This window comes from Sceloporus undulatus, chromosome 1, assembly GCF_019175285.1.
Source record: "Sceloporus undulatus isolate JIND9_A2432 ecotype Alabama chromosome 1, SceUnd_v1.1, whole genome shotgun sequence".
In the NCBI taxonomy this organism is placed as follows: Eukaryota; Metazoa; Chordata; class Lepidosauria; order Squamata; family Phrynosomatidae; genus Sceloporus; species Sceloporus undulatus.
In genome coordinates, this window is record NC_056522.1 from 317,365,061 (window position 1) to 317,375,894 (window position 10,834).

The 10,834-nt window shown below is 42.3% G+C and overlaps 1 protein-coding gene across 3 annotated transcripts in view; it reads right to left on the bottom strand.

The window, feature by feature from the left end:
• MIDEAS (mitotic deacetylase associated SANT domain protein) overlaps positions 1-10,367 on the bottom strand; it is a 64,550-nt gene extending 54,183 nt beyond the window's left edge. For all 3 annotated transcript variants that reach the window (XR_006103779.1, XM_042465993.1, XM_042465978.1), the window contains exon 1: positions 9,686-10,367. The gene's annotated coding sequence lies outside the window, so the exon portion shown is untranslated. The remainder of the gene's footprint in view (positions 1-9,685) is intronic.
• Between the last annotated feature and the right edge of the window lie 467 nt (positions 10,368-10,834).

The window sequence follows — 10,834 nt, forward strand, 5'->3', positions numbered from 1 at the left end:
ACATGCCTAGAGAGGTGGTCTCGCTAGGCACCTGGAGGTCCTCCAGTGCAACTCTATGGCCAAATTCCACTGGAGGCCGACCTCAGAGTCACATTGGTGGACCTCCAGATGCCTAGAGAGACCCCCCCTCCTATTAAAAGAACCAATTTACTGAAAAAGTGAGCTACATGAACACAACTGGTATTGTAAGTATCAAAAATTAAGAGTTTTAAATTCTCACTGAAACTTCAGCAGAAATTAAACAGGTACTTCATTCCTACAGAAAAGAATTTTAAAAGGATAAGTTCTATTTGAATGGTGGTGCAGTACATTAAAAACACCTCCAACAGCATCTGTAAGACATTTCAACCCATTTTTAGTGCACAGACTTTTGAACTACTGTACAGTCTACTTCATCAGATGCCTAATATGCATCAATAGCTATACATACCAAAAATGTATGCTATCACAGGGACATAAAATGCCTAAAATTATTTTCTATGATAACCACCATACCTTTTGTGTAATGAATGGCACCAAAAAAATTACAGTGACCACTCATAAAGTAGTATTGACAATACACTGAAACAAAGCATCATAAAATCTTTTATCACAATATAGCACCAATACTGCAGGAAATCAGCATCAATCTGTTCATAATGGTTACATTCACACGTTGTTTTTAGGGGTTGCATTCCATTTCCCTCAATGACAAAGTTTATTTATTTTCTATATAGTATCTATGTCCCTCCTGCTAATTTAGGATAACCCTTTACGCATCTGGTGAAATGCATTCTCATCTACTTAAAGTATATGCTACTAGAAATCTGTAAGGCTTTTAGATATCAGTATAGGGTTTTTGTTGTTGATGATGTTGCTGCAACAGACTAATGTGGCTACCTCCCCAGAGAAACCAATTAAGAACATTCTGCAAAAATTACCATGTACACAGGTTAACAATTTAGGCCTCACCAAGTTCCTTGCTTCATATGTTTTAGACAAGACACTACAATATCTTTTGCAAGGGCTATAAAATGCTTCATTTAAAAATGCATTTGTTTTTGTTTTTAATTTACATTTCTGTTTCAGCCCTCCATCAACAGCTGGGCCAAACAACTTTTAAAAGTTTTAAAACTCTGTGCCTGTTTTTCACAACTTCATGTACTCCTCAGTCGTGTTGAGGTGTAAACTGCTCTGTGTTTATGCATGTGTCTCCATGAGGATCCTTCATTTAGTGAAAAAAACGATTTTATACATAAAATATTTGGGGGGGCATTCAATTACTGTACTGTACTCTTATAACTTTTCTGGTCACCAACAAATGCTACTTGAACAAAATTCCTGATTAGATACACAGATGCTTAGTCTAGATCTAGAACCTGCACTGTTTGACCCCAGTACCAGATTGGTACACTATTTTTTTATTTCAGCAAAAAGATGACAGTCCTTTAATATTTCTGTTATAGAAAATATTTACAAAAATGGCTTACTTTCAAATTCAAAACTAATTTTATAACAAATTTTATATATTTATTTAATTTATACCCCACTATGGGACCCAAAGTGGATTACAATAAAATTAAATCAGAAATGCAGCCAAGATCTTATTTTATAAAAAAAAATTTAATTAAACAATTCTGTTAAAACACCACATAGTTAAATCAATGTAAAACATAATTAAAAGATGAAAGATAAAAACACAGCACACCACTTTCAAACACCCTTTTGCCACATGATTAAGTTTCAAAACACAGTACAGAAATAATCCAGTTTGTGACTGCTTTAACTGCCTTGGCTCAATGCTAGGGAATTTTGGGAACTGGAGTTTGTGCGACATTTAGCCTTCTCTGTCAGATAACTCTGGTGCCACAATAAACTACAATTCCCAGGGTTCCCTAGCAGTGAGCCAGGGCAGTTAAAGCAAACTGGATTATTTCTGCACTGTGCTTTGGACCTTACCTGCCTAAATAAAACGGTCAGTGCCATCTGAAGGCTCAGAAGGATGGGGGGAATACAGTGGACCCTTGTTATATGCTGGGGTTTGGTTCCAAGATCCCCCTTGAATAACAAAATCCGTGTATGCTCAAGTCCCATTAAATATAATGACATAGCAAAATGGTGTCCCTTATAAAAAAATGGAAAATCAAGGTTTGAGATTTGAAATTTATACTTTTTTTTTAAACATATTCAAACCATGTATGCTTGAATCCGTGTATTAAAAATCAGTGTATAAGAAGGGCCGACGGTACAAGGCACCCCACTGCATGCACAATTCTCACTCCTGAAACAAGGGATACACACACTATTTAGCTTCAGTTAATACCTCCCTTTCTCTCTGCTGTACAGTGCAAAAGACGTGTATATTGCATGACTAGATAGTTTGTGATATCCTCCCATGAAATAGAAAGGTTTTATTGAATTACAAAATCGATGTTTTCATCATCGCACTAACAAATATGTATACAGTCTTGTATGCATGAATTACAAACTTAAGAACTTGATTTAAGTCAATTATTTGAAAATGTAAACTTTTTTTTAATTCAGGAAGTATGTTGCCTTAATTTAATTCAACCATCATGATTATGCAGATAGACTGAAAATGCACTGTAACACTGTTTCCCACCTAGGCTAAAACTGCACAGGTAGATCAGATACACCAACTCCCCAGAAATTAAGTTCAGGTTTGTGTTGACTGTGCTGAAGGTTCACAGCAAAGCAACAGTCTTGCCAAACCCTAGTCAATCCCAATGACTCCACAATTACCTTCATTAACCACCAGGTATCTTTCTAAATAAAAGTTACATTCTTGTCTGATCACAGCAGTTGGCCAAAGTGAGATCCTGGGGCTACATGCACATCTCCAATATTATTGTTAAGGCCCTGGAGTTGTCCAAACACACTGGATTGCCATTTTCCTGGCCATAAAAAATAATCTATTGCAATAGATTATTTTTTTATGGCCAGAAAAAATGGCAAGCCAGAGTGTTTAGACAATTGCAGCGCCTTAATACACTGAACTCCGGGGCCTTAACACACTCCCTTTCACACTTAGAGCATGATTTCACTTCAAATCCTATGGAATCCTGGACTTTATAGTTTGTAAGGCACTACAGCTCTTTAGCTGATATTTCTAAATGTTGTTCCCTAAACTGCAGATCCCAGCATTTCTAAGGATGTTGCCATGATAGTTAAAGTGGATTTACAGTGCTATAACTGTGTAGTGTGGAGGGGCCCCTGGGAACATCAAGGACCAGTTATATGCATTTAAACAGTTGGCACGCAGTCCTTTGTTGATTAGTATCAAAAATACTTGTTTTTTTCAAAAACAAACCAAAAAACAAAACAAAACAGAAGTGGACTTCTAGTCACTTTTTGTCTCATTTTTTGGCAGTCCATTCAACCCTCAGCGCAAGACTCCCTGCAGGGTTGCCCACTCTGGCTTATCTCCTTTAATCACAGGAGTTTCCTGTAATTAGTACTAAAGCATGCCATTGGGCCATACAAAGCTGGACTCTTTCTGTCATTCAGGCATCATACCAGCCACCCACACATTCAGTCAGGCTGTCATCAAGTTCATTCTTTGGTAACAGAGGCCTGAAGCCTGTGGAGTTTGCAACAACTCTTATTTCTTCTTATCAGGGAACTACGTAATCACATCTAAGAAGGCAAACCTTCTTCTCTTCCTCATTCCTCAAAGACAGGTGACAAACTTTAAAAAATCAAGCAGGTTTTGGCAATGTTGGTTGCTGAGGAAGGGGCTTGTACCCAGTGATTACTTCTACCATATGCTTTTAATACAGCGTTTGATTATTGGGTTTTTCAAGGGGTGCCTTAAAGTCAATTCCAACTTATGGCAACCCTAAGGCGAACCTATCACAGGATTTTCTTGGCAAGATTTGTACAGAGGACCTTGACTGAAAAAGTGTGACTCTTGGGTTCCCATGGCTGAGTGGGGATTTGAACCCTGCTCTCAAAAGTTGCAATCAAATGCTCAAACCACTATACCATGCTGGCTCTCAATATTATATAATAATATATATTATATTTACTAAAATCTTAATATAATTAAAATAATAACACTGTGTTACAGTTGTACCTTTTCAAATCATGTCTGAAACAAGGAAGAAAGCATATAAATTCCCAATGTAAAGGTCAGTTCAGAGGTCACTAAGGCCACAATCCATTACCCAGTTATATGGAAATAAGCCCTGCTGAACCCCAGACACACCTAGGATTCCACTGCAAAAATATAAGAAATAAACATCTCACTTTAACTGCTCGAGTCTAATTAACACTGATTAGACAGGTGCTAATCTTATTTTAAAATTCTGACAAAACTAGCAATGCAGAACATGCAACAACTTTTAAAAAAATATTTTATTGGTTCATGTTTTTACAAATGAAGTGCATCTCCAGTGCATGACTTCAAGAGCTCACATGATCCAAGATCCCTCTTCCTGCAGAGCACTGGTTCCTGTGTTCCTATTTCTAAACCCTCCTCCTAAACTGCATGCTGCAGGAGATCAGGACTAGTCAGCAAATTACCTTCCAAGGAAGCTTGATTCCTTTGAGCTCAAATAATCCAGGGCTCTGTAAAATAGTTTTAAAACTCTACTGATTTCATAATTATGGGGTAGACAACCTTGGTGCCCTCCAGACTTTTATAATCCAGCTCTCATAAGACCTACTATGCTAGCTGGGGTAGATAGGTGCCTGCTTATTATTTATTTATTTGATTAAACTATGTCTGTCCCATGATTTAGTGTAGGCTCTCAGGATGGTGTATAAATAGCACAATATCGACATTTCAGAACAATAACATAGTATAAATGGGATAAAAACACATTAAATAAGTCAACAAGTTGAAACAGCTTAAAGGCAATAATTTAAATCATGTGCATGTATGTTTAAAAGTCAATAAGGCCTCAAAGGCTTTAATAAAAAGCATGATTTGATTTGGCATTGGGGTGAAACCAGCATCTGTCTCTGAGGGGAGAGCATTTCACAACCAGAGTGCCACAGCAAAGAAGGTCTTCTATCATATCTTCACACACTGGATTGACCCCACTAATGGGACAAAGAGGAGCGACCCTCCAGCAAGTCTTGGCCCTTGGACAGGCACATATAGGGAGAAATACTCCATCGTGTATAGAAGGTCATTTGGTGTATTAAACGTCACTTTTAGCCCCTTGAATTTAGATCAAAACTGGAATGATATGGTTTCTGCATTGCAATAGTCTCATAAGGAGGTCACCGCAGTGTATCAACTATTATGGTTAAATTGTAGCCCAAAATTATTTGGTGGAAACACTAGATTTTGTTTGCTGTTTCAAAAAGTGATGTAAAATTTCAGGGGGGGTTGTGTGTGTGGAGGGGGTATTTTAATAAAAATTATTTCAAAACACATTGAGCTTCAGTATCACCACCAATTTCTCAATATATTATGGAGGAAGAAACCATGTGTAGTTCCTGTGTAGTTCCCCCTACGCTACTTGCAATAAACCAGCATCAATTAAACCCAATGGATGGAGTTTATCAGACAAAGGAAATTGGAAGTATAATCCAATGGCAATCCGAATGCAATCATGGGGTTTAACGTTATTGCGTGACAGACTAACCCATGCAATTTCGGACAATGGGAAGTCAGTCCGAACGCAATCATAGGGTTTCACATTATTGCATGAGAGGTGATCACACACAATTTCGGGCAACGGCAAGCTATTTTTGGACAATGGGAAGTCAGTTTGAACGCAATTCGAATTTACGTAAATTTGCTGAACTAGCGAATTCACATGAATGCGTACTGGCCCCACTTTCTTTTCATTCAAAATTAAGAGAAATTCCTCCTGTGTGATAATGTCCAGTTTTCAAAGTCTGTACAAGGCAGGAGCAAAAGTCATCCATACAGTAGCCTCCCCCCCCCCCCCGATTGGCAGAGAATACATTCCAAGACCCCCCAATGGATGCCTGAAACCACATATAGTACTGAATCCTATACCCGTAATATTTTTGGACCACAATTGACAGCGGGGAACTGAAACCATGAGACCAAAAACGACTACACAATATTTTCGGACCATGTCTGACTGTTGGTAACTGAAACCACAGAAAGCAAAACCATGGATAAGGATGTAATACTGCACATAGGAAACAACAGGACCTGATAATATGCCCTACCAAACAGGACCCCTGAAACTGTTTTTAAGGTGTGAGGAGTCAGCATTGGCAGGCAGGCTATTGTTAATTTTACCAACTTGCAGGGGGTGGGCAAATTACTTTCCTCATCCATTATCATTCAAACATTTGTAAATTTGAAGACTCTTACCCATGCAATGTGTACTGGAAGTGCCCTCCATGCACTCAGTGCAGCTTACTCCCAAGTAAGTATGTAGAGGAGTCTTTATTGCCCTTTATTTAAAGGGGTCTTTATTGCCCTCTGGGAGGATGCAACAACTGCCATCTTAATATTTCTTGGGTTGTATCCACACTGCAGAAATAATCCAGTTTGACGCCACTTTACCTGCCATAGTTCAATGCTGTGGAATTCTGGGATTTGTAGCTTTGTGAGATATTTAGCCTTCTCTGTCAGCAGACTCTGGTGCCATAACAAACTACAGTTCCCAGAATTCCATAGCACTGTACCACGGCAATTAAAGCGGTGTCAAACTGGACTCTTTCTGTAGTGTAGATGCCGCCTTGGTGCTTGATTATTTAGTGTATTTCTGATCGGTAATTCTCAAGGAGGCTCAACTCCTTACTGATCCAATTTCCCCAGATAATTTCAGGGGAAGTTCAGCCAACTCCTGTGCAGGAGATCAAGCCAGCCCATCCCTGTTCCAGAGTCCATGCTGCCAATATGTAAAATCAAACCCCACCCCATGCCCTAAGAACTGGAATTAAATGCCTCTGTCGAAAAGTAGCACACACAATAATGTGTCTCCTGCTAGGCAAGAAAGGATTAAGAATTCTCCTGGAAGTAAAGCCAACCTGACCTTTCCTCGAGTCTCCAAACACCAGGTAGAAAAGTTCTGTTAGAGGCTGCCCATCTCAGGGACACAACATTTATACTTCTAGCAGACAAGACTGTCAGGTACAAGGAGCAATTATGCTCCTCTTGTTAATAGCAAAGCTGTCACAGATTTCCACTGGAACCAGAAGAGCTCCAATGATGTCACCAGTGACAAGTATGCCATCCACCCTGGCCAGTCACTCCTGAGCATGGTTACGCATCGCTTTCAACATTACAGCCACTTCTGCAATGGAGCAAAATGAGATCAGGCTTCTGGGTTCCAGGAAGTCACCTGAGCTTTTGCAAATACATCACCTCCATCCTCTCTTTTCTCATCCCTCTCCTCTTGCCCTGACAATCTCGGAACACCAGCAAATCCAGAGAAAACTACCCACAAAAAACACATTCTACAGGTTCGCCACGGAAGTCTGCCAGGCTCATGCATAAAAGCGCCCACACATTGTGTGCCTTAAATAACAATCCTGGAGAAGGAGGAGGAGAAAAACCCTAGTCTTCTGCAATCTGAATTCCTGCACAAAGCTTTCTAGACGTAGCAAAGCAAATGCAGGACTGCGGCTGCATCTGCAGTGCAGAAATAATCCAGTTTGACAGCACTTTAACTGCCATGGCTCCATGATAAAAGTGCTGTCAAACTGGATTATTACTGCAGTGCAGATGCAGTTTAGGTCAGTGTCCAAAATAAAGGAGTCTTCTGGCCAGCAAACTCAAACCTAGTAAGAGACGTGTAGCGTGGGGAAAAGTAACCAAAAGCACAGGAACATTTAAAAATCCTGAATTCCCAAATGACTGGAAAGGGGCTTGAAAAAGTATGGAGTCCCAGAATAATCTGATCCAGTTAAGTAAGAGCAAAAGAAAGCAAATGGAGAAGAGGAAATCTGGCCTAGCTTCTTCCTACCCTTTGACACCCTGATATTTCTCTTTAATGGGAGAGAAGTGCCCAAAGGGTTAAAGCAGTGTTTTCCAAACTTTGGTCCTCCAGATGTTTTGGACTCCAGCTCCCAGAATACTTGATTGTGGCCTGAACCTGGCCAGGACTTTTGGTTACTGAAGTCCAAAACACCCGGAGGACCAAAGTATGGGAATCATTGGCTAAAAGTGATCATTAAGCATTTATCATTAATCAAACTTAAGGTCCCAAAGGGTTAAAACCTTGTTGCAATGGCAATGTATGTGTGTGTGTACGCGACAGACAGAGAAAGAACTGGATTTTGGCAAAGATTTAAAAATCAGGATTTATGTCAGAGAAGAAGGCCATCTGACAACCCAAAAGAAACAAGCCTCCTCTCTCTTCTCTCTCAGCTTATCTGGCAATGGGGGCAAGGGGAAATTTTCCCCTTCAGAGTACTCTGTACTCTGATTACAGAGTAAGGTGCAATGGTTTGAGTGTTGATTTAGGACACTGGGAATCTTGCGCCATGGAAACCCACTGGGTGGCCTTGAGCAAGTCACACTCTCTCAGCCTCAGAGGATGACCAAAGACAAACCTCCTCTGAAGAAACCTTGCCTTGGAAAAGACTTGAAGGCACACACAACAACAAAGCCTGGGGTTTTCCCAGCTGGGAAGGGAGGAAACCTCTCTGCAGTCAGCCAAGTGCGTAGCTGCCCAAAGAAAAGCAACGCAAGGCCTTATGCAAGGGGAGGGCAAAGAGAAAAAAGCATCCCAAAAAAGTTGGAAAGAGGGGGGAGAGAAGTTGGCCCAAACCCACTTTTTTTTTACATTCTGCAATCTATCTTCCTTCAACCCCAACCTTGCTTTCTTCCTGGAATCAGGGAGACCAGGGCTGCAGCCGCACTGCAGAAATAATCCGGGTTGGCATCACTTGAACTGCCAGGGCTCCATGTTCTGGAATCCTGGGAGAATGATAGTTTGTTGTCGCACCAGAGCTCTCTGACAGAGAAGGCCTCACACAGAAATTCGCAGCACTGAGCCAGACTCAGTTAAACTGAATCATAACAGACTCACAGAGTTGGAAGAGACCTCAAGGGCCATGCAGGAACTCTCAGTCCAAGCATCCCCGACACAGGTGGCCCAGGAGGGTCAGACTGGAGTATCTTTGCAGCGCAGATGCAGTCTAAACAGAAGGCAGTGCTGCTCCTGTAATAGGTAATAATAGTAATAACAATAATAATAATTTTGGGGTGCTTTGATACTGTGTTCCTGCAACTCTTCCAACTCTAGGATTCTGTCCTATCCAATTCTATGCAATAATCATCATCATCATCATAAAAAATTCCCAGAAATCCATAGCATGGAGCCGTGGCAATTAAAAAGTGGCGTCAAGCCGGATTAATTCTGCAGTGCGGACGCAGCCTAGATGTCCTCCCCCGCAAAGGAGGGCCGGGGGCTGCAAAATGGAGGACAAACCCAGCAAAAAATGGAGGACAGGATCAAAAATGAAAGCTGGCCAACAGTGCTGTAAATGGCAATCCACCCTGCTCCAAAGGGAGGACCCTTTTTTGGAATGACTCCTGGAGAAAAGGAGGACGGGTCCTGGAAAAGGAGGACACACACACGCAGAGAAAGAGAGAGAGCTCAGAGAGAGGGCTGCGGTTTCTTGGCAGATTGCAGAGGAGGAGGAAGGAGCCCAAGGTTGCCAAACTCACAAACAAACGCCCCCCGCGAGGCGCCAGAGCCCTTGCAGGGAAGGGAAGGGAAGCAGACCCTTGCAAACTTACCTCCTCCTCCATCCCAGGCTCCCAAGCCCCACCAGAGGGGTCCTCAGGCCTCCTTCTCACCTGGGACCCCAATCCCAGTGGCTGCAAAAGCGGATCAGAGCCCTCCCAAAGGAGGCAAGCAGGAAGTTTCCTTGCAGGGAGGGCCAACGTTGCGCACAGAAGACACTACTGCCTTCTCCTTTCTCTCCAGCCTCTCTCCTTCTCCCCACTGGATCCCTCACTTGGTCCAAAGATCCTCTTCTCTTGCAAGTGGATTCCTTCCCTGGTTGGGAAGATCCCAGTCTCTTTTTTTCCCCCTTTTTTTTTTTGTTTCTCTCCCAGCAGATCCTGATTTATTCCTCCCTCTCTCTCCACCAACCGCACGTTGCAGTCTCAGGATTGCAAGCCTCTGAGTCACACCGGGTCTGAGATCACAGCTGGAGGAGGCTGGAAAGCCCAGCAGCAACAACAACAACAACCAACTCCTGCAACAGGAGCCAGCAGGCTGCTGCCTTGTCTTCTGCTGCTGCTGAGAGCCAAGAGATTGCACAACCAGCAAGCAAGGAAACTGGGAGCAGCTTCTTGCAAAGAGAAAAAGAGGAGGAGGAAGGAGAAGAAGGCGCTTGCCAGAGTCCAAACCAGCTCTTCCACTTCATCAGCACAACTGGCCTCCTCCTCCTCCTGATCTGGTTCCTCCGCCTGGATGGAGGCTCAAGTCCCGCCTGCTTCCTGTTGCCATATTAGGGAAAGAAAGCCCCCTCCCCTTTGCTTTTTGCAAAGCCATCCCTTGGTCTCAATTCTGGACTAGAAGAGTCCAGATCCCTTGCCCCCTCCCAAGAGGGATCGATTTACTGGGCCAACCCCAATGCAGAAAAAGCATGCCCAGGCTCAAATCCGGCTGACCAGACATCCTCCTTTTCCAGGACATGTCCTACATCCCTTCCAACCTTCTGCCCAGGAAGAATTCCAGGAAGAAGTCTTTGGAGTATGTGGAAGGAAGCATGGGTTTCTATTTATGCGACCTTGTAGCCCCTTCGAGACTCACTGAAAGAAAGAAGTTGGCAGCAGGAGCTTTCCTAGACTTCAGCCTGCTCCCTCAGATGCACATAATTCCTCAGAAGCATAGAACAAGGGATGCAAAATGCATCTGAGGAAGTAGGCTGAAGTCTA